General features: G+C 43.0%; 1 long non-coding RNA gene across 1 annotated transcript; it reads right to left on the bottom strand.

The window, feature by feature from the left end:
• Positions 1-651: 651 nt before the first annotated feature.
• Positions 652-24,737, bottom strand: LOC120997287. Its single transcript, XR_005778140.1, has 3 exons — positions 24,600-24,737; positions 14,864-14,870; positions 652-665 (listed from the first exon to the last, which is right to left on the bottom strand). It is a non-coding gene; the product is annotated as an uncharacterized LOC120997287 (long non-coding RNA).

The following is a 24,737-nucleotide window of genomic DNA, read 5'->3' as shown; positions in this document are numbered from 1 at the left end:
CTCCAGCACACTTTGTCCCATATAACATTAGAAGGGATATTCTAGACAGCAGGAACGTAAATTTAGCTAGCATTCTCATTGCTACCCATGACACCATCGCAAATATAGGACCATCGCGTGCGGCGACGTTTCCATCACTCTAAAAGCCAGGGACGTCTGCCTCAACAAAAAATTATCCATCCCCGAATTTGTCCTGGCCTTCAGCTTATATAGGGACATCATCTGCTCCGCCTGCCCTGGAAGACGGGAGGAATTGGACACCTACCTGTACAGGGTCACGGATCTGGGCCACAAGTATGGCGGACACGCCTTCTATGATTATCATCGCTTGTTTTCGGCCAAGGCGGCCGCCACTCTGGCCCAGTTCCACCACACCACCAATTGGGCATCCATGGACATGGAGCTCTTTTGTCGCCATTTTGCTGGTCTCAAGGCGCCAGCTTGTGTGTCGTGCAATTCCATCCTCCACTCGTCAGATTGGTCCCTCCCGTCTCCCAGGGCAGGTTCCTTCCCAGCGCCTCCAGTTTCGCACAAAGACCCACTCCATCCACCGACAAATTAGGCCGCCCCATAGTTTTCCTGGGTAATAGTCAATTGTGCGACAATTACAACTTGGCCATATGTAATTATAATAAATGTCGAGCCCTGCACATTTGCTCTGGTTGCTTAAGAGCCCACCCCATCACAACATGCCCTCAGCGTTCCTCCAGGACCTCCTGACTAGTCGGAGTCAACGTACATCTCTTGGCAACTCTCCTACACAACCATCCCAATCCCCGTTTTGTTCAGTTTCTCACAGTAGGGTTTTCAGAGGGTTTTCATACGGGTCTGGTCGCACTTCCCCAGTCCACCTGGGAGGGTCCCAATCTCCTCTCAGCAGCCAAGGATCCCGACTTGGTAGGAGGCCTCATACAATCGGAGCTGGAGAAAGGATTCCTCATAGGGCCATTTTCCACTGTCCCCTTTGATTCTTGGAGGGTCAGCCCTATCGGAATTGTGGCAAAAAAGTTCTCAAATAAAAAACGTCTCATTTATGATCTTTCTGCGCCTCATGGTTCCGTCATCCTGAGTTTAAATTTTCTGATCCCCTCCGAAGAGTTCTGCAGTGTACTCAAGTTGTGTGTAGTAGGTGTTTCTGGGTGATGTAGTGCAATGTACACTAACCTGGTACAGCTGACTCTCTGCAAGGGCAGGTATAGGTAAGGAATAGTTTGTGACGCCAGTGCCAAGTAAACGGTGGCACGCCGTTTGCGGATGCAGGAATAATTTGAGGAAACGTGGTGTTAAAACAGAACTTCAACTTTAGTAGTTTGCAGGCAGAGACAATATTGGAAACGCAGTTCCTCAGCATACAGTCGATTTTGCAATTCGGTCGATGCAGGCAATTCAGTACAGCAGGGTAATTACAGAGTGTTGAACACAGGACTTGCAGCACAGGAGCTTGCACTCTAATTCTGTCTGATCCTGGAATACAGCAATTCTTCACCAAGGCCCATTAACCTAGTTCTGGCTTTATATCCTTGGCTATAGCTTTATAAGTACCTCCTCTGTCTTTCTGAGTACCTCTGGCTTTCCTGATCTTTGCCTCTGTCTCTCTCAGCTTCTGGAAACTTCCTCAGGCTCTAGAAACTTCTGAGCTGTGGTCTAGACTGACCTCTGCACTCCACACTAGATCAGGTTACACTGACTTTCCCTTCCTTGTCTGGCCCTTATATAAACTAGGGCTCCCTAGCTCCCTCTAATGCCTAAGAGCTGGAATGACACCCCTAGCCGGCCTGTACTTGCAAGTTTCATAGCAACAGGGAAATACATGCATTACATTACATGACATTTTATAAAACTGACATAACAACTTCCCCATAATTAGGAGGGACGACAGCACACCAAGTGACCTTTGGTAGTGACGGGTATTACAGTTCCCGTACACTACAGTTCTCCATGAGGTAATCCTCAGTGGATGAAGCCATACAGCTCATTCTCCAGGTGGGCAGAGGGGCTTGGCTATCCAAGGCGGATATCGCAGACGCGTTCAAATTGCTCCCCATTCACCCGCAGCTCTGGAGGTGGTATGGCATTAAATGGCAAAATCTTTATTATTTTGCTAGCCATCTGACCTTCGGATCCAAGAGCAGCCCCTGACTGTTTGATCAATTTGCGCAAGCTCTGCATTGGATTCTAGTCAACTGCTGCGATTGCCCGCTGGTCATCCATTACCTGGATGATTTCCTGTTGGTTGAATCCCCCCAGGTAACAGACCCAGCAAGCTCAGGTCCCTTCTCCGGATCTTCTCTGAGCTCAATGTTCCCGTCGCCTCTTCAAAGGTAGAAGGCCCTTCAACGGTAATTACCTTTCTAGGGATAGTGTTGGACTCCGTTAAAATGCAAGCTAGGCTTCCGGAGGAGAAGCTTGCCAAAATCCGGGAAGAGATCTCCAAGGCAGCAGGCTCCAGGCGTTTCACTAAAGTTGAGTTACAATCTTTGCTGGGTATGTTGAACTTTGCTACTAGGATCATGCCGCAGGGCAGAGCTTTCACCTCCCGGTTGCTACAGCTGCTTCCATCAGCCCCCGAGCAGGATAGTCTCATCTGCCTAGACAGCCAAGCGATCGCGGATTTAGCAATGTGGGACACGTTCCTCGCCAGCTGGAACGGTGTCTCCATGTTTGTTCCACTATGGCGTCCCACATCAGCCACGATCTTCACGGACGCCGCGGCCTCTGCAGGTTACGCAGCAATCAGCGGGAGTTAGTGGTTCGCTGGTCCCTGGCCCCCAGAGGTGTCTTCTGTGCAGCAAGCTTTAAAATCTTCCCCTTTACTAGAGGTGTACCCCATTGTAGCGGCGGCTCAAGTTTGGGGCAGTCAATGGGCCAATTCATCTGTAGTTTTCGTCACGGATAATCAGGCGGTGGTAGACATGATCGCCAAAGGCAGATCAAAATCTCCATTCATCATGTCATTTGTCCGTAGGTTGGTCTGGCTTTCCCTCTGTCACAATTTTCATGTCACTTGCAGGCATATCGAGGGTAAACAAAATATCGCCGCAGATGCCTTGTCACGATTTAGTTTTCATGATTTTTTCCAGGCAATGCGGAGGCGGACCAAGTGGGTCTATCCCCTCCTGCGTTCCAAACTCTCATTTTGGATTAAAATCGTTCATTGATTCAGCAAAAAGTCTGGTGAGAAATTCTTTATCGGTCAACACGTCCAGGAACTATAGAACAGGCTGGAATGTGTTCCACAAGTTCACGCTCCTTCACCCAAGACATGATACCGGCAAGACGGCATACATCATGGCTTTCTTGGCATACTGCCATTTGGAGCTCAAACTGTCCTACAATTCCATAAAGCTATACCTGGCCGGGGTACAGCATTTCCTCTCATTAGAAGATCCGGACTGTAGGTCGATTTTCCTGTCACAGCCGATAAAAGCCACCCTTAGGGGCATTCAAAAAAGTAGCAGGGGTCCAATCTCTCTCAGACAGCCGGTGTCAGGAGAGCTCTTCAGGAAGTTATCCACCTCCCTAGATGGTAATCCTTTTGGGCTCCTTGCTAGTACCGTGATCAAAGCGGCCATGTACCTCAGCTTTTATGTTTTTTTGCGGCCAGGGGAATTCACCAGCTCCTCTGCTAAAGCCAAAGGCTTAACTAGGGGCCAGCTGGTCCGGCAGGGCGACCAGTTCATCCTGTACCTCGCTTCATCTAAGACATCCCAAGTCGGTCCACCAGTGGGGATCAGGTACTTCCCCACTTTCAACGAATGGTGCCCGATCCAGGTCTTCCAGCAGCTGTGGCGGTGTTGGGCGATTCGGCCCGAGACAGCACATTGCTTCCCTTTAAAGTCAGATCCATCATGTCATCCCAGTTCATTTCGCACATCCGTTCCCTAGTGGCGGGTTTAGGTCATGATCCAAAAACCATTTCGGGGCATTCCTTCCGCATTGGGGCTGTATCCGCAGCATCAAAGCATAATGTCACAGCTCACATCATCCAAAAAATGGGTCGCTGGCACTCTGCATGCTACGGGCAGTACATTCCGAATCCACACCGAGAGATATCCAAGGCCTTCTGTAGTCTGGTTTTATGACGTTCTGCATGTACAATAAACTCCCTTTTCTACACTACCTGGCTTGTTCTTTGCCCCCTTATAGGCCTACCCGCGTTCATGGCTAAGGGCACACCACCAGCCATTAAGTCCAGGTATGAGGTAAGTAAATAGGGCAGGCCTGTCCCCATCTTCTACACAAGGTCTTCGCATCCGCAGCCGTGACCACAAGTAGTTAAGGCTGACATGTCAGCCTCCATTTGTGGGAGGGGTGGAGGTGCCTTTAAATAGCCACGGCATCCGTCTCTCCTTGCCCGTGAGCTATCTGTGCCCCTCCCACCCTCCCTCATTTTTCTACTTCTACCAGGGTATGCCACCTTATAGGCCTACCCGTGTTCATGGCTAAGGGCACACCACCAGCCATTAGGTCCAGGTATGAGGTAAGGAAACAGGGCAGGCCTGTCCCCCTCTTCTACACAAGGTCTTCGCATCCGCAGCCGTGACCACAAATAGAATAATGACGAATATTCGATCTCGACGAATATTCAATCGAATATTCGTGAAATATCGCGAAATCGAATATGGCACCTCCCGCTCATCACTAATATTGATAAATTCCTGGAGAATATCAATCTCTCTAAATTAACAGAGCAGGAGTGTAAAATATTAAATCGGCCTATAGATTTAAAGGAACTATCTGAGGCTATCGGGACCATTCGGGGAAATTCTTCCTCAGGGACCGACGGGCTCCCGTTTGAAATTTACTGTCAGCATGGGGACACAATCCTGCCAATGTTATTGCAGGTTTTAAATAACTCCTATCAGACAGGTCAGCTGCCTGCATCTCTATCTGAAGCAGTTTTCACCCTCATTCTAAAAAAAGGAAAGGATGAGAGAGAGATCGTGCGTACCACCCGATCTCTCTCTTAAATACAGACTATAAAATCTGTGCAAAAATAATGCTAACAGACTAAAGGGAGTTATCAATAGGCTAATCCACCCAGACCAGACTGGATTCATCCCTAAGAGACTGGTACAATCCAGCTTACGTCGAGCTTTTTTGAATATTCAGGTTGGTCAGGGGGTGGTTCCCGCTCCATCCTGTCATTAGATGCTGAGAAGGCGTTCGACAGGGTGGAGTGGGAATATCTCTGGAAAGTGATGCATAGGATGAATATGGGCAACTATTTTATCAAATGGGTCCAAACCCTTTATAACCATCCCAAAGCCAAAATTAACATCAATGGAGTATGGTCGGAACAAATGGAGCTGCATAGAGGCACAAGACAGGGATGTCCCCTTTACTGTTTGCTTTGTTTATAGAACCAGTGGCAGTTAAAATTAGATCCGATGAGGGGATCTCCAGTTTTGGTATGAAGGGTACCGCTGATAAGATAAGTATGTACGCAGATGATATACTGATCTTTTTGGAGGACCCAACATTGCAGCTCCCTTATCTTATGGAACTAATAAATAAGTTTAGTGAGATCTCGGGATTAAAATTAACTGGACAAAATCAGTACTGTTACCATTAGATCAGGAAAACCTACCGAATTCTCTAGGAATTAGAGTACTAAAAACCACGGAATCTATGGAATATCTGGGTATAAAGCTAGGTTCAAGCATACTAGACTTTGTGAGATTAAATGTCACCTCCCTGTTGACTAGATGTAAAAGTAAAATCGGTGTTTGGCAGGTTACCTATTTGACAGGCGGACAGAATTGCGTTGATAAAAATGGTTTTGCTTCCCCAGATTTTGTACATTTTGGTGGCCTGTCCAGTTTGGATAGAGGATCGCTTTTTTTTATCATTTGGAGCGACTGCTGAATGATTTAATCTGGGGAAGAAAAAGGGTAAAAATTAAGCAAAAATACCTCTGGTTGTCGGAAGAGGATGGAGGACTATCGGTCCCCTTTTTTCAGGGATATTATTTGGCTTCTCAAATTCAATAGATAAAATCAGGTGGAAATAGTATAAAAGAACTTCTGGAGCAGGGCTTTAATGGCCCAAAATATGACATATTTAGTATATTGGAGATGGGATTTATTAAAAACAAAGGGAAAAAATGCCCAATATGTCGAATGGTGGACTTGTCTTGGGTAAAGCTAAAAAAAAATTGGGGGATCTCAAACACGGTAAACCTTTCACCTTTGTGGTGTAATAGCAATATAGTAGAGTTTCAGTCAATCACTGACTATAAATATTGGGTAAAGTATGGTATTATTTATGTCTCACAGTTAATAAAAAATGGAACAATTAGAGCACTAAAAGAATTATGTCCTGGAATAAATATAGATTTAATGACCCAATATCGGTATCACCAATTGAAACACGCATTTGAAGCTACACAAAACCGGGAATATTTTATTACAATAAATCATGAATTTATAAATTTTTGTCATAAATACACGACAACAAGGGTGACCATCTCTCAGGTGTATAGGATAATAAGGAAGGGACTGGGGAAAACACTAAAGTTTAATAGCGAGGAAAAATGGGCAAAGGACATAGGAGTAAATGCAATAGAATGAGGTAGCATATATAAAAATATAAAAAAGACTAAGATATCTAGTAACTTCAGCATCATCTATTTTAATATTATTTATAGAATATACCTGATTCCAATGTTGCTTAGTAAGATCTATAAAGAACGAGAACCAAAATGTTGGAAATGTCGTGAGGAGCCCACCGACTATATCCATATGATATGAACCTGCCCAAGTATGCAAATTTACTGGCGAGAGGTCTTTGACTTCTTAAGTGCAGAGTCATCAATATCCCTTCCATACAAACCGGAAGTTGCCGTCCTGGGGTACTCTCTGCCATCAATCAGGGAAAAAGAGAAAAAAAGGGTATGAATAAGAGGCTTAATGGCGGCAAAAGTCAGTATTGCAAGAGAGTGGGGAGCAAACAGAGGACCTAGCATTAGGTAATGGAAAAACCTTCTGGTAAGGATTGAGAGATACGAGGCTTATACAACAGGCGCTACATGAGCGCTGTTGTCGCCCGGAGAGGGAGCGGAGCTAGGGGGAGGGACTGGGGCGATCATTGGCGGCGCCCACGTGGATGACCATCAAGGGGGGAGTACAGGTGATGAGCTCTGACTGACAGTGGGAGATTCGAGTCCAATACAATGTGAACTGAAGAGGGAGTATGTGAACGTTCTCATAATAGCAAATATTATGTATTAGCTCTGTAACTTTCCTTCTGCTCAAAGTGACATAATTTATTATACCTCCTATGTTAGCGGAATATGTATGGATGTACTCGGATTTTGATACTGTCAAATTTTTCTTTTAAATTGATGTTGTAAAGAAAGAAAAAAACGGAATAAATAAATTGAATTAAAAAAAAGAGATCTCTGTACTAACCTCTGATATAATCATAAAGAGTTATTAGATCGCCCCTCATTCATTTTTGTCTTAACTAAATGGCCCTAATTTTTCTAATCTTTCTGGGTACTGTAGTCCACCCAATGACAGGAGCCCATTATTGTAGCCAACACACTATGTGCAGTCTGACTACTGATTTCTACAGTGGCAGGAATATCTTCTCATCATGTGCACATATGTCCCTTTCTATGCACCCCATAATCTTATTGACCTCGGCAGCAGCTGCCTGACACTGGCTTTTACAGATAAGTTTGCTGTCCACTGAAATTCCTAAGTCCTTTTCCATGTCAATGTTTTCTCATTCAGTATATATGGGTAACTTGCATTATTCTTTCTGTGGGGTTTTGCTCTGGTAGACAGGATTTGCGTACACAGTATAGAGGCAACAAGTTCTTTGAATCAAACAGTTCAGTGTTTTATTCACACTTTAGGCAAGTGACAAAACAAGCAGACATAATCAGACTAAAAGTCACCTTGCGGTGTTGGTGGTAATTCACACCATACAGCAATTCTGCTTCAAAGAATCCTTGACCATAGCAGCACCAACCAGTTTTCACGCCAAACAGGTAGCAAGTAGAGATAACCTTGCGGTTCGCCCGGCGGTCGTTTCGCAGCGAACTTTGCTCGTTCGCTGTTCGCCGAACGGGCAAACATATAGCAAAAATTTGCGCCCGCCATATTATTTTACATTGGGAAGAACTTTGACCCATGACACATCCATCAGGTGATACAGGACAGCCAATTGAGATATTTCAGCACATGGACATACCTCCTACCTTATAAATAAACCTGACCTGGCCGCCATTTTACATTCAGTCTTTTGTCAGCATAGGGAGAGGTTGCTGTGTTAAGCAGGGACAGACTGTTAGGGACACAAAACGCTAGCTAATAGGGCCACAAAAGTCCTTTTAATGACTGGTATAGGTGTGCTATCGATAGGTGTGACATACTGAGGGTTGTAATATACTTATAATATACTTTCTAACATAGAAAGTATATTATAGTGCATTTGTATTGTGCAGCAGTTGTGTGCAGTTCTGCTGCGATACGGCAGCCACACAGAGTGCCAAACGCTATTGGAACAAATTATTTCTACTGGTGTGATTTACCAGTTGCCCCCCAAAAAAACAGATTGAGGCAGGGTTGTAATATACTTATAATATACTTTCTAACATAGAAAGTATATTATAGTGCATTTGTATTGTGCAGCACTTGTGTGCGGTTTTGCTGCGTTACCGCAGCTACACAGAGTGACAAACACTATTTCAAGAAATAATTTCTAATGGTGTGATTTACCAGTTGCCCCCAAAAAAACTGATCGAAGCAGGGGTGTTATATACCAATAATATACATTCTATATAGTGCATTTAGGTAGTGCAGCATTTGTTTGTGGTTTTGCTGCGTTAACGCATCTACACAGACTGAAAAACACTATTTGAAGAAATAATTTCAACTGGTGTGATTTACCAGTTGCCACCCAAAAAAACTGATTGAAGCAGGGGTGTTATATACCAATAATATACTTTCTATATAGTGCATTTAGGTAGTGCAGCAGTTGTTTGCGGTTTTGCTGCATTACCGCAGCTACACAGAGTGACAAACACTATTGCAACCAATAATTTCTACTGGTGTGATATACCAGTTGCCCCCCAAAAAAACTGATTGAAGCAGGGATGTTATATACCAATTATATCCTTTTCTATATAGTGCATTTGGGTAGTGCAGCATTTGTTTGCAGTTTAGCTACGTTACCTCAGCTACACAGAGTGACAAACGCCAATGGAACAAGTAATTTCTACTAGTGTGATATACCAGTTGCCCCCCCAAAAAAATTGATTGAAGCAGGGGTGTTATTTACGCTAAAATCATTTGCAGCCATTTCTTGTGAAAGAGCGTAGGGCGGTATTTCAGTAATACGCAAAACATTTAAACGCACTGCACGGTTGCATTCATTTCTGGTGAAAGAGTATAGGGGCTTATTTCTTAAAAAAATAAAAATACATACGCACTGCTGGTGAAAGAGTATAGTGGCCTATTTAAGTCCAACAAGAAAAATATATTTTGAGTTCACTTCAGCAGTTATTTCTGTTGAAAGCGTATAGTGGCCAATTTGAGTCCAACAAGAAATATATATTCTCAGGTCACTTCTGCAGTTATTTCTGGTGAAAGCATATGGGGCGTATTTCAGTACTACAAGAAAAATATATTATCAGTTCACTGTTGCAGTTATATCTGGTAAAGACTTTACTGACGTATAGCAGTAGAAAATGAAATATACATTCGCCATTCGCTGCTGCACTTATATCTTGAAAAAAATTTATTGATGTATATCAGTAGAAAAATAAAAATATATTCAGCTTTCACTGTTGCAGTTATATGAGGGAAAGCCTTTAGTGGCGTATTTCTGTACAAAAATCAAGATATATTCAGCGTTGCAGTTATATGTGGGAAAGTCCTTTTTGCGGTATGGACTGATTTTTGTTGTGTTAAAATTTTGTATTTACGTTTCACACACTGTGCACTTCCGTTACGACGTCCATAAGAGCGGCGCACCAACAAAGGTGACTACACTATGCACTAACCCTGCACAAAAATGCAAAATAATTCACACCAGCCCGCATCTATCTATGGTATTATTTACTGGACACTACGGGGACTTTTCTATGGCACAGAAACTGCACGAGGTCCGCGTCTCGCTCTTCCAGCGCGGACCTACTTCCTCCGCTAGATCCTCCGCTACATCCTCCGCTACATCCCGTTCAATTCAGAAAAAATCTTGTATTCTGCGTTAAGCTCTGCACTGATATGCGCTAAAATCTCTTTTTAAATATTTGGGTGGAAAAAAATCTTGTATTCGGCGTCAACCGCTGCACTCATATGCGCTAAAATCTCTTTTGAAATATTTGGGTGGGGAAAAAAAATTGTATTCGGCATTAAGCGCTGCACTTATATGCGGTAAAATCTTTTGTGAATTATTTCGGTGGAAAATTACCTCCTGCATTAGCTTCCTCATCTCTTCATTAACATCACCACCTAGGAGTGAATAAAGGTAAATGATACTGCCAGCCTGTTAAAGCCTTTAAAGGGAACTAAAGCATGATGCCACAATACATTTGATATGATTTAGCAGGAGTTTTTAAAGTGCCCACATCTAGCACATAGTGGGACACTGCATCAAGATGAATTAGGCGTGGATCAGCCAGGATTTCAACACACCAATGCCTGATGCATCAGACTAGATTATTCATGGTGCCACACCAACATTTTGACAAAAGAGACCGTTTTCTTCTGGCTACCTGCATCAGCTACTATTCTGATGCTGTTACTAGTGCTGGACGAACATCTGCCGGGACGGTTTGCTCACGCAATCACGCAAACACGATCAAATGTTCACGAACTACAAGTTCACGGCGGGTCCCATTAATTTTAATGGCAGGCGAACCTGAAAAACCTTCAGCTCATATTTGCAGCCAATAAATAATTACTAGAAGTGCACAAATAGTCCCACAACATGGACAGTGACATACCAGATGTATTATTCGAATTTGCGATCTCCATTCATAATTTTTCTTCAATGCGAAATATCGGCAATATAATTTTCACGTACGCGCATGCGGATGCGCAAATGCACTATACAGTACCCAAATGCACTATAAAGAAAGTATATTGGTATATAACACCCCGCTTCAATCAGTTTTTTGGGGGACGACTGGTATATCATGCTAGTAGAAATTATTTGTTCCAATAACGCTTGTCCCTCTATATACCTGCAGTATCGCAGCAGAACCGCACACAACTGCTGCACAATACAAATGCACTATAATATACATTCTAACATAGAAAGTATATTATAACATTGTACAAGAAAGGCAATCCATTAGAATATACATAAAGATTAAATGTAAATTTAATAATGTTACTATGAGGGTCCATTCACACATCCGTAAGTGTTTTGCGGATCCACAAAACACGGACTCCGGCAATGTGCATTCCGCAATTTGCGGACCGCACATCACCGGCACTATAATAGAAAATGCCTAAGCTTGTCTGCAATTGCGGACATGAATAGGACATGTTCTATTTTTTGGCGGAAACGGAAAAACGGATGCGGAAGTGCGGATCCGCAAATGAGGATGCGGACAGCACATTCGGCCCCATTGAAAATGAATGGGTCTGCACCCATTCCGCAAAATTGCGGAACGGATGCGGACCCATTTTGCGGACGTGTGAATGGAAAAGATATCCCTCAAAATGAAAATATATAAAATTATTAAAGTTAAGCAAAAAGCATAGATGTGGTAGGCAATAACAAGTGCTCGGCGGCACTAAATCAGGTGCTCGGCAGCAGCAAATCAGAAACCATATGTCCTACCACAATCCGGGGGCTTCCAGTGCAGTGGTATTGAAGGACAGAGTGGGCAAAGAACTGTCCCTGATATTGCCCTACAGGGGGGTGCTATTCTGGCCCTGATAGCTTAACCACAGACCACCCACCCAGATAAGAGCGACCCCGTCCGGAACCTTACCGGATTTAAAAATGGCCCTAGCAAGGCCCCAGCCCCTAGGCCCTGACTTCCAGGTGATCACTATATACAGTTGCAAGAAAAAGTATGTGAACCCTTTAAAATTATATGGATTTCTGCACAAATTGGTCATAAAATGTGATCTGATCTTCATCTAAGTCACAACAATAGACAATCACAGTCTGCTTAAACTAATAACACACAAATAATTAAATGTTACCATGTTTTTATTGAACACACCATGTAAACATTCACAGTGCAGGTGGAAAAAGTATGTGAACCCTTGGATTTAATAACTGGTTGAACCTCCTTTGGCAGCAATAACTTCAACCAAACGTTTCCTGTAGTTGAAGGTCAGACGTGCACAACGGTCAGGAGTAATTCTTGACCATTCCTCTTTACAGAACTGTTTCAGTTCAGCAATATTCTTGGGATGTCTGGTGTGAATCGCTTTCTTGAGGTCATGCCACAGCATCTCAATCGGGTTGAGGTCAGGACTCGGACTGGGCCACTCCAGAAGGCGTATTTTCTTCTGTTTAAGCCATTCTGTTGTTGATTTACTTCTATACTTTGGGTTGTTGTCCTTTTGCAACACCCATCTTCTGTTGAGCTTCAGCTGGTGGACAGATGGCCTTAAGTTCTCCTGCAAAATATCTTGTAAAACTTGGGAATTCATTTTTCATTCGATGATAGAAATCCGTCCAGGCTCTGACGCAGCAAGGCAGCCCCAAACCATGATGCCCCCACCACCATACTTCACAGTTGGGATGAGGTTTTGATGTTGGTGTGCTGTGCCTCTTTTTCTCCACACATAGTGTTGTGCGTTTCTTCCAAACGACTCAACTTTGGTTTCATCTGTCCACAGAATATTTTGCCAGTACTGCTGTGGAACATCCAGGTGCTCTTGTGCAAACTGTAAATGTGCAGCAATGTTTTTTTTTTTACAGCAGTGGCTTCCTCTGTGGTATCCTTCCATGAAATCCATTCTTGTTTAGTGTTTTACGTATTGTAGATTCGCTAACAGGGATGTTAGCATATGCTAGAGACTTTTGTAAGTCTTTAGCTGACACTCTAGGATTCTTCTTCACCTCATTGAGCAGTCTGCGCTGTGCTCTTGCAGTCATCTTTACAGGAAGGCCACTCCTAGGGAGAGCAGCAGCAGTGCTGAACTTTCTCCATTTATAGAAAAATTGTCTTACCGTGGACTGATGAACAGCAAGGCTTTTGGAGATACTTTTATAACCCTTTCCAGCTTTATGCAAGTCAACAATTCTTAATTGTAGGTCTTCTGAGAGCTCTTTTGTGCGAGGCATCATTCACATCAGGCAATGCTTCTTGTGAAAAGCAAATCTAGAACTGGTGTGTGTATTTTATAGGGCATGTCAGCTGTAACCAACACCTCCCAACTCATCTCATTGATTGGACTCCAGTTGGCTGACACCTCACTCCAATTAGCTCTTGGAGATGTCATTAGTCTAGGGGTTCACATACTTTTTCCACCTGCACTGTGAATGTTTACATGGTGTGCTCAATAAAAACATGGTAACATTAAATTCTTTGTGTGTTATTAGTTTAAGCAGACTGTGATTGTCTATTGTTGTGACTTAGATGAAGATCAGATCACATGTTATGACCAATTTGTGCAGAAATCCATATAATTTCAAAGGGTTCACATACTTTTTCTTGCAACTGTAGATCTATGTGTTTTTGACTCATTATAAAAGTATATTATAAGTATATCGCACCCCTCTAGCTAGCGTTTGATGTCGCTAACAGCCTGTCCCTGCTCCACAAAGCAACCTCTCCCTACACTGGCAAAAGACTGAATGTAAAATGGCGGGGTAGGGGGTATGTCCATGTGCTGAAACATCTCAATTGGCTGTCCTGTACCACCTGATGGATGTGTCATGGGTCAAAGTTCTTCACAATGTAAAAGAATATGGTGGACGCGAATATCTCCATTTGTTCGCATGTTTGGCGAATCGCGAACACGCAAAGTTTGCGGTGAAACGACCGCCGGGTGAACCGCAAGGCAATCTCTAGCTGTTACCTGCCTGATGCCAAACATCTGATGCCAAGTGCTCCTTCTTTCACCCACCATCTTCAGTGAGTACTAGTATTGCCACCCACCTCCACATTGTCACCTTGCCACTCTGTGGCCTACTGATGCTGCCATGTCCACACTATGTCACCTTGCCACTCTGTGGCCTCCTGGTGCTGCCATGTATACACTATGTCACCGTGCCACTCTGTTGTATCATGCTGCTGATGCTGCCATGTCCATACTATGTCACAGTGCCATTCTGTTGTATCATGCTGCTGCTGCTGTCATCTCCTAACCTGGCCACTCGCTGGCCTCCACATACTGCTGCCAACTACATACTCTGTGATTGTGCCACTCGGTGGCCTCCTCATACTGCTGCCACCTCCACACTGTCATTGTACCATTCTGTGGCCTTCTGATGCTACCGCCACCTCCAGACTTTGTCTTTGGGCCACTGTGTGGTCTCCTCATGCTGCTTTCACCTCACCACTCTGTCATAGGAACACTCTGTGGACTTCACATGCTGTTCACACACTCTCCACTTCATGACTGGGCCACTATTTTGGCTTTCAGCCTGGCTGACATCATCATTTATTTGACCTTTCTTCTGATCTGTCAGAAGGAAGGAAAAATGAGCGGCACAACAGATCCTGTCTGTGTAGCAGCTGCAAGGCCTGTATGGTCCTATCAGAATTGGCTTATGTCATCTCTGTTTTAGATCCACTCTTGTTTTTATTGGCATTAGCAATACTGAGCAAATGTTGACCGAGTGAATGCGTATGCTCCAAAGACAGGATCCGTTTTTTGTTGATTATTGTTCTGACAGATCAGAGGAAGGGCAAATTAATCAGTGACGTCAACACAAACTTACTGCTGACATCCTCTCCACTCTGCCACTCTGTCAGGGGGGCTCTACTTGTATACAGTTGCAATGAAAAGTATGTGAACCCTTTGGAATGATATGGATTTCTGCACAAATTGGTCATAAAATGTGATCTGATCTTTATCTAAGTCACAACAATAGACAATCACAGTCTGCTTAAACTAATAACACACAAAGAATTAAATGTTACCATGTTTGTATTGAACACACCATGTAAACATTCACAGTGCAGGTGGAAAAAGTATGTGAACCCCTAGACTAATGACATCTCCAAGAGCTAATTGGAGTGAGGTGTCAGCCAACTGGAGACCAATCAATGAGATGAGATTGGAGGTGTTGGTTACAGCTGCCCTGCCCTATAAAAAACACACACCAGTTCTGGGTTTTCTTTTCACAAGAAGCATTGCCTGATGTGAATGATGCCTCGCACAAAAGAGCTCTCAGAAGACCTACAATTAAGAATTGTTGACTTGCATAAAGCTGGAAAGGGTTATAAAAGTATCTCCAAAATGCTTGCTGTTCATCAGTCCACGGTAAGACAAATTGTCTATAAATGGAGAAAGTTCAGCACTGCTGCTACTCTCCCTAGGAGTGGCCGTCCTGTAAAGATGACTGCAAGAGCACAGCGCAGACTGCTCAATGAGGTGAAGAAGAATCCTAGAGTGTTTGATAAAGACTTACAAAATTCTCTGGCATATGCTAACATCCCTGTTAGCGAATCTACGATACGTAAAACACTAAACAAGAATGGATTTCATGGGAGGATTCCACAGAGGAAGCCACTGTTGTCCAAAAAAAACATTGCTGCATGTTTACAGTTTGCACAAGGATGCTCCACAGCAGTACTGGCAAAATATTCTGTGGGCAGATGAAACCAAAGTTGAGTTGTTTGGAAGAAACACACAACACTATGTGTGGAGAAAAAGAGGCACAGCACACCAAAATCAAAACCTCATCCCAACTTTGAAGTATGGTGGTGGGGGCATCATGGTTTGGGGCTGCTTTGCTGCATCAGGGCCTGGACGGATTGCTATCATCGAAGGAAAAATGAATTCCCAAGTTTATCAAGACATTTTGCAGGAGAACTTAAGGCCATCTGTCCACCAGCTGAAGCTCAACAAAAGATGGATGTTGCAACAGGACAACGACCCAAAGCATAGAAGTAAATCAACAACAGAATGGCTTAAACAGAAGAAAATACGCCTTCTGGAGTGGCCCAGTCAGAGTCCTGACCTCCACCCGATTGAGATGCTGTGGCATGACCTCAAGAAAGCGATTCACACCAGACATCCCAAGAATATTGCTGAACTGAAACAGTTCTGTAAAGAGGAATGGTCAAGATTTACTCCTGACCGTTGTGCACGTCTGATCTACAACTACAGGAAACGTTTGGTTGAAGTTATTGCTGCCAAAGGAGGTTCAACCAGTTATTAAATGCAAGGGTTCACATACTTTTTTCACCTGCACTGTGAATGCTTACATGGTGTGTTCAATAAAAACATGGTAACATTTAATTCTGTGTGTGTTATTAGTTTAAGCAGACTGTGATTGTCTATTGTTGTGACTTAGATGAAGATCAGATCACATTTTATGACCAATTTGTGCAGAAATCCATATTATTCCAAAGGGTTCACATACTTTTTCTTGCAACTGTAAGTGTGTAATAGAGCAGGTTCTGTAGACATCTATGTGGAATCAGCTGACAAGGGTGTAAAAGGAGTGCACTTCTTCTTGACACTAACATCGACATATAAGGCAGAGTTCATACTTGAGTTATTAGTCCAGGTTTGGCAAATTTAAGTATACTTTCTTATAATTTTAATCAAGTTTAGGTTTAATAATATTAATGTTAAAATATTTAATACATTTAATAAAAATTAAATGTTGCGTAAGACAGGAGAGAATCGGCAAGTCTTCTGTTTATGCAACGACGTGGTGTTGCGATGGAGAAAGCATTCCAAAAAAATAGTACTCCCCACCTGGAGCCGAATCCTGTCAAGATTGATTCAAGTGCGGTATTGGCTGCTCATCCAGCAAGATACTTCTGGGGGAACCTGCCTGCCATGCTTAGGCCTCTACTAGCGACAGACAATGAGAAGAAGACAAAGCTTCAAGATTGCTTTGAGCCCGGAAGAGTTGTGAATTTAATCACGATTCAAACCAACCAGGGCCCAGTCTCTTTGTCAGGGGTACCCAGTCATCATGGAATGGAAAGAAGGGTATCCGTATTATATTTAATACATTTAATAATTAAATGTTTAATACATTTTATTATAAAAATTACATTTTTCCTAACACAGGAGGAGGAGGACATCCTGTGGTGCACGGAGATGGAGATAGTCTTTGGATTCCCACACAGACGTCTCAGAAATGAACCGCCGCTCCCAAAATAATTTCCTGGGAAGATCATGGAGCATCCCGATCATCCGTTATCTATTCGCCCCACTTTAGTTTGGAAGTGTGTAGAACCCATATGGGACCCCCACGCAGCAGATTGATCATGGAGACACCGAATTTTATAATATATATGGAATACATTTCATAATAAAATGTTTAAATTTTTTTATAATAACTTTATTTATTTTTCTTAGGAGAGAATCAGACAGTCTTCAATTTATTTAACGACGTGGAGGGTGTTGCGATGGAGAAAGCATTCCAAAAAAACAATTCCTCTACACCTGGAGCTGAATCCTGTCAAAATTGATGCAAGTGCAGTATTGGCTGCTCATCCAGCAAGATACTTCTGGGGGAACCTGCCTGCCATGCTTAAGCCTCTACTAGAGACAGACAATGAGAAGAAGACAAAGCTTGTTCTTTTCTGTACATTGAATGAATAATTTTTGGGACCTGTACTCCACTGGCCTGCAGTAAAATTGATATCTAATGACCATCTAATATACCTCCAGCCACATAATCACTTGATGTTTTCTGTCCGGTGAATGCCTAATGTTTGGGGCCTGTACTCCCATGGCCTAAAATAAAAAATTTCAAGGCTCCAGCATAGCACATTTTTTAGAGTTTCTATTTAAGATGCATAAAAATGGCCCCTGATTAAAATACATATTTTTTGTGGGAATTTTTGCCATTGATCCCCCTCTGGTATGTCACTGTCCATGTTGTGGGACGATTTGTGCACTTCTTGTAATTATTTGGTGGCTGCAAATATGACCTGAAGGTTTTTCAGGTTCGCCTGCCATTAAAGTGAAAGGGGTCCGCGCGAACTTAAAGTTTGCGAACATTTGCTTGCGTTTGCGCGACCGGGGTTCGCGAACCTCCCCGGCCGATGTTCGTCCATCACTAGTAGCAAGCCTTCATCCAGACACAAGGCTCCCAGATACCAACACAGAGACCTGGCTTCTGAGCCCAAATGCCTATTTAAGGACAGCCAGGTGCAGACAAAACCCGGACCGGCTCTTAAAATCCAGTCTGATATTGGAACTCACCTGGCTGGAAACGAGCCCAGCAGCACATGCTGGGGGGAAAATTCCTGTTTTCCCAGACACCTCTCACTGTGTCACACTTCCCATGTCCATAACCTTACATTTATCAGTGTTGAACCTCATCTTCCCCTTCTCTGCCCAAGTCTCCAATCTATCCAGATTAATCTGTTGCAGTATACTGTCCTCTTTACTGTTAATTGCTTTACACAATTTAGTGTCATCTGCAAAAATGTATATTTTACTGTGCAACCCCAAGATCAAAAATAAATATATTGAAATATAAATATACTGAGTAGTACTGACACCTGTGAAATCCCACTAGTGACGAATCAATCTGAGTATGTACCGTTAAAGGGTTTGTCCGAGTTATGAGGAAAAAAATATAGCACAATAAATCTGAAGGGCAGCAATATATAACTAAGCTAAGCAAGTTTTAGGCAAACATAAAAATATCTATTTACTCATTTTCCTGGTTCTCTTCTGGCCCTTTCTTTACCTGCAATAACAACAATCTCTGCCCCTCCCCCTGCCCTGCTACACTAGTGAATACAAGTCCTGCCCTGAGTGAAATGTCTGCCTGCTGGGATACTCAGCAGCATGCTGTATGTGTAGTCCCAGCTGTACAATGACACTGCTGATACACACAGGATCTTTCCCCTACTTGTTCTTGTGAAATGCTCTGCAGAACTCCTCTGCAAGCTCCTGTGCACAGCACTTGTCTCTTCACTGCCTGCAGCTACTCAGTAAAGCTTTCAGCCCTGAGTCTGTGCAGCTGAAGGGGTTAATGCTTTTCCTCAAAAATCCAGGGAGACAGCAAGAAGCAGCAGACGGCAGTGCAGGGGTGTGTGGCCAGCACAGTGACATCTCGTGTACATACACATATCTGCTCTCTCAGGCTTGTGCACGAAACATCATCAAAGCAGGGAGAGAAGCTGACATCACAGGTCATGTGACCGTCAGTGAAATCTGAGAAAGCAGCAACTGGAGATAAAGTAAGTGAATTGCAAAGTACATTTGCCCAGTTAGAAACATAGAAAGAACAAAAAAATAACCCAGACAATCCCTTTAATAACCACTCTCTGTTTTCCTTTACTGAATCAGTTACTTAACCACATACACACATTTTTCCTCAGTCCAAGCATTCTCATTTTATGTATCAACCTCTTATGTGGCACAGGATCAAAGGTTTTAGAGAAGTTAAGATATATGACCTTCATTGACTCACCCTGGTCAAGTCTAGAACTTACCACCTCTAGAAACTGATTAAATTAGCTTGACAGGACTGATCCCTCATGAATTCGTGTTGATACAGTGTTATACACCTATTTGCTTTGAGATAATCCAGCATAGCATCTCTTAGAATACATTCAAACAGTTTACCCACAACAGATGTTCAAACAGTTTCCGTGCTTAGTTTTTGACCCCTTTTTGAATATTGGCAGTATATTTGCTATTTCATATTTGTCTATTTTAATCTTTTTAAGACACTGCTGCACATGGGTCGACAGGCCACTTTTAATAGGGAGTTTACTTTTACACTCCGAATTTCATCTGACAGTTCATATTCCTCAGTGAATACAAAAATAGTTAATAGATTTTCTTTCTCCTTATCATTCTCTACAACTCCTCCTTCATCACTCTGTAAAGGGCCAGTACTTTCAAGTTTAAACTTTTCATATAATTGAAGAACATTTTAGGCTTAGTTTTACTTTCTTTGTCAATTGATCTTTCTATATCCAGCTTGGCTGCTTTCATCTGTCTTCTGCATTTTCTATTTTTTCATTATAGTTTTTTAATGCTTCCTTGCTACCTTCATGGTTTTAGTGAATTTAAATGCTTTCTTTTTGTCATTTATTGCTCTCTTTACATTTTTATTGATTAGAAGTGGGACGAATCCAATTTTTTCGAATCCGAATCCGAAAAGGTTCTCGAATCTATCGAATCTCGAATCCTATGAATCCTGTACATAAGAATTGTGTAAACGGTGTAAGAAACAAAGTGATCCAAACACTTATGGGGGATCTGTGGATGACACTGCTACGGGGGGATCTGTGGATGGCACTGTTATAGGGGGGATCTGTGGATGGCACTGTTATGGGGGAATCTGTGGATGGCACTGTTATGGGGGAATCTGTGGATGGCACTGTTATGGGGGATCTGTGGATGGCACTGTTATGGGGATCTCTGGATGGCACTGTTATGGGGGATCTCTGGATGGCACTGTGATGGGAGGATCTGTGGATCACATATATAGCATCTTATGCTATGTGCCATCCACAGATCCCCCCCATAACAGTGTCTCTGCAGTGTTAATGACCCCCAATACAGGGGCTGGGGGCCGGCATCTGGATTAGGAATGACAGTGGGGACCGGTGCTGTCCCTGTATTCAAATGCACCGGCCCCGTTCACTGTAGTATAATCTTATGATCTAACCTGCATTGCTAAGATATAATAATCCATCTGTATTACTTACATTACAACATAAAGTTCCATAGCAGAGAGGAGGGAGGAGGGATGAGGCAGGCCGGGAGGACGGGCAGGTGGCGCGTCACTCACTACGTTATGCGCCCGCGCCGCCTGCTTCATTCATAAAGTGGGCAGCGTAGGCACGTGACCTAGTGAGTGACACGCCGCCCGTTCGTCCTCCCGGCCTGCCTCCTCCCTCCTCTCTGCTACGGAACTTAATGTTGTAATGTAAGTAATACAGATGGATTATTATATCTTAACAATGCAGGTTAGATCATAAGATTATACTACAGTGAGCAGGGCCGGTGCATTAGAATACAGGGATTGCACCGGTCCCTGCTGTCATGGATACGTCGGATTCAAATTTTGTAAATGAGGTCAGGATTCGAGTCTACGAATACATCAAGAATTGATGGATTTGTGGATTCGATGGATTTCTCGTCCTACCTCTACTATTTATCCACATTGTTTTAAATTTTTCCTCATCCTTTTATTTCCATAAGGTATGTACCCCTCACAATTAAAGTTTAGGATGCTTTTAAAAATATCAAATTTGATGGCTGCATTTTTATTTTTGAGGACATTGTCAAATTTGGTAAAATTTAGCTTTTTGGAAGTTTGGCCTTTTTGTGCCTCCCTAAAGAAACTTTTTAATGACAATTAGCAGGTTATTTTTTCATGGTCACTATTTCCCAGGTTCCCCCCAACTTGCACATCTGTTGTTCTGTCAGGTCTATTGGTTAATACTAAGTTCAGTATGTATCACGGTCGGCGTGGCTATCACATACGTGACACAGAGGGAGGGAACGAGGAAGGCCCTGCCCAAGTGAGAGGGAAGATGGTGACCCCTGACTCACCTAGCGGCTGGCACCTGGCTGCCCTGACGTCCCTAGACGGGTTCCTCACCCGTACGCCGATCACGTGCCTAAAGCCCTGGCTTTCCCTGAGCTGAGCCCTAGATAGTGAACAGGGCGATGGGAACACTAGTCCGCACCACTAGCTCTAAGGGAAAACACCAAGGGGAGGACAGACAACACAGACTCAACATATAATCCCAGGTGGGCGACAACAGGAGACAACAAGAAGCCCAACAGGGATCCGGAGGGTAGCACTCTGGAACGACAAGCAGGATTCACAACTCCAGTGGGTCAGTATAGATGTCCAGGCAGGAAGCTCTATAACTGGCAACTAGAGAAGTGTGAGGGGAGAATATAAGGAGGTAGGGAGTGGCAGACAAGAAACAGCTGAGGAGGAGAAGCTACGGATCCCTGAGAGAGACAAAAAGGATAGCAAGGCAAACACAGAAAACAATCACTAAGAAACAACGTGATCTTTAGATATAGAGCGCGCAGCCACCCGCTGCGACTTCCTGACCCCGGGTATAACGGAGTCAGACGTGGCTCTTGATACCCTCGTGACAGTATGGCCGTCCCTCTATTCAGATCCTGAACCAGTTAAGTAATTGTCTTTGGTTATTGCCAAGAACTTGTTCACTTTATGAGATCCACAGGTTTCAATTTCCCAGTCTACATCTGGGAAGTTCCCTATAATAACATAATAACAACCTCATTATGATTTTACACCACATCTATTTCCCTTAGTAGTAGATTTTCTGTGGACTCTGTTATAATACATAGCTGATAACAAACTCTAATCTGTATTTTATTATTGCTTTTGCATCTATGTATTTATTACACCAACATACACTGAATCTTCACACCAAAATTATAAATACACAGCACATAAATAATCAAATTATTCTTTATTAATTCCTTATCAAACAGTAATGTACAGGTTTTTTTTTTTTTAAGTCAGCAGCAGCTACATATACAAAGAAAAGAGCCACAAAACATGTCCTCAATACAGTGAGGAACAGAAGTATTTGAACACCCTGTGATTTTGCAAGTTCTCCCACTTAGAAATCATGGAGGGGTCTAAAATTCACATTGTAGGTGCATTTCCACTCTTAGAGACAGAATAAAAAATAAATTAATCATGAAGTCACATTGTATGACTTTTAAAGAATGTATTTGTCTTGCACTGCTGAACATAAGTATTTGAACACCTAAGAAAATCAGTGTTAATATTTGGTACAGAAGCCTATGTTTGCAATTTCAGAGGTCAAATGTTTCCTGTAGTTCTTGACCAGGTTTGCACACACTGCAACAGGGATTTTGGCCCATCCTCCACACAGATCTCCTCTAGATCTGTCAGGTTTCAGGGATGTCGCTGAGCAACACAGAGTTTCAGCTGCCACCAAAGATGTTCTATTGGACGTAGGTCTTGAGACTGGCTAAGCGACTCCAGAACCTTTATATGCTTCTTACTGAGCCACTCCTTGGTTATCCTGGCTGTGTGCTTCGGGTCGTTTTCATGTTAGAAGACCCAGTCATGACCCATCTTCAATGCTCTGACTGAGGGAACGAGGTTGTTGCTCAAAATCTCACAATAAATGGCCCCATTCATCCTCTCCTTAATACAGTGCAGTCGCCCTGTCCCATTCGCAGAAAAGCACCTATAAAGCATGATATTACCACCCCCATGCTTTACAGTATTGTGGAAATTTTATTATGCGGACATTTTACTTTAGGATGTGGATGTGTTTTTATAGATTGTCATCTGTCTCCCTGTGTCTGATTTAGCCAAAGAGCGCTCTAGCAGAGGGTTCTTTGGCTGAATCGGGACCAGTGGTAAAACCGTCAGTATGAAAACCTTCTCATGGGCTTGGAGACATATCTGCTTTTAAGACATGCATATCTGCCTTGTCGGTATACTAGTATCGTATACTGACAATAGCCGTAGCAATGTCTCGCAGATAATTTCAAACCTATGGGAACCAGTAGAATGATCTTTATTAGATACTGATCACCTTTGAGCAGTATTGAATGAGGTCCATGCTGACAGTGATGGGGGGTGGGCGGCCACCTGGCTGATCAGACAATGGACATGACTCATCCTTCCTTATACAGGGAGGAGGCGTGTGCATTGTCTGCCCGGCCACATTGATTGCCCCGCCCTATCCTTTGACATCACTTCCTGCATGTGATCACTTCCTGTATCCTTGTCTTGGGCCAGCCCCTTTTACACCTTTTGTTAGTAAATAAAAGTACAGGCTGGGCATGGAGAAGGAGGAGTTGCTCAGAATTTTCAATCAAGATGGTAGCACATGTGTCTATCTCTGACTGGGGCTGAGGGAATAGAGTTTCACCTTTTTACTTACACAAACTTTGATGCGAGCGGATTACAACTATTAATATTTTCTATAACAGATGGCGAGCTAGGAAGGAGATCATTTTTTTCCCCGTTATCAGCAGAACTTAAAGGAGACACAGCTTAATTTTCAAAAAGCAAAAAAGGCCGGCATAAGGTAATATCCTTTTCCTTACTCTCATTTTTGAGAAAGTTTTGCTCTTTGTGAACTGAAATCTGTGTACTCCAATCTGCTGACATCAGAAAGAAATCTATTTAAAGAACCTTTTGGTGTATGTGGTTGTTGTCTGCTGCATCAGGGAGGTGTGAGGATAAGGTAAGAGTTTTTCCCTTGTGTAGTTTTTGTTGGATCTGAGTTGATTGTACAGAGATTGTATGATGAGATTGTATGATGAGTAGTACAGGGTATTGTGTTTTTTTGTAACTTCTTAACTTTTATGTTACTGTGATTTTGTAAGAGGCAATTTTATAGAGGTTTATAGAGGCAGCAATTGGTTTTAGTGTTTGTACATTAGAGACAGTATTTAGAGAGTATTTTTATATTGTTAACCTGTAAATCACCCACAGAGTGGAGGTTTCTGGTTTCGGCGGTAGGGAACAGGAAATATAGAAACAGTTTTTATTGCTGGATATTGTAGACACTATCTTGATTTCCTTTGTGTGATGACCATGTGCTTGTCGGCCATCTTTATGACCATGTGGTATGTCGGCCATCTTTAAGTTTGTCAGCTATCTTA

Source organism: Bufo bufo, chromosome 4 (assembly GCF_905171765.1).
Source record: "Bufo bufo chromosome 4, aBufBuf1.1, whole genome shotgun sequence".
Lineage (NCBI taxonomy): Eukaryota > Metazoa > Chordata > Amphibia > Anura > Bufonidae > Bufo > Bufo bufo.
This window is presented reverse-complemented; position numbering and strand designations above follow the sequence as displayed.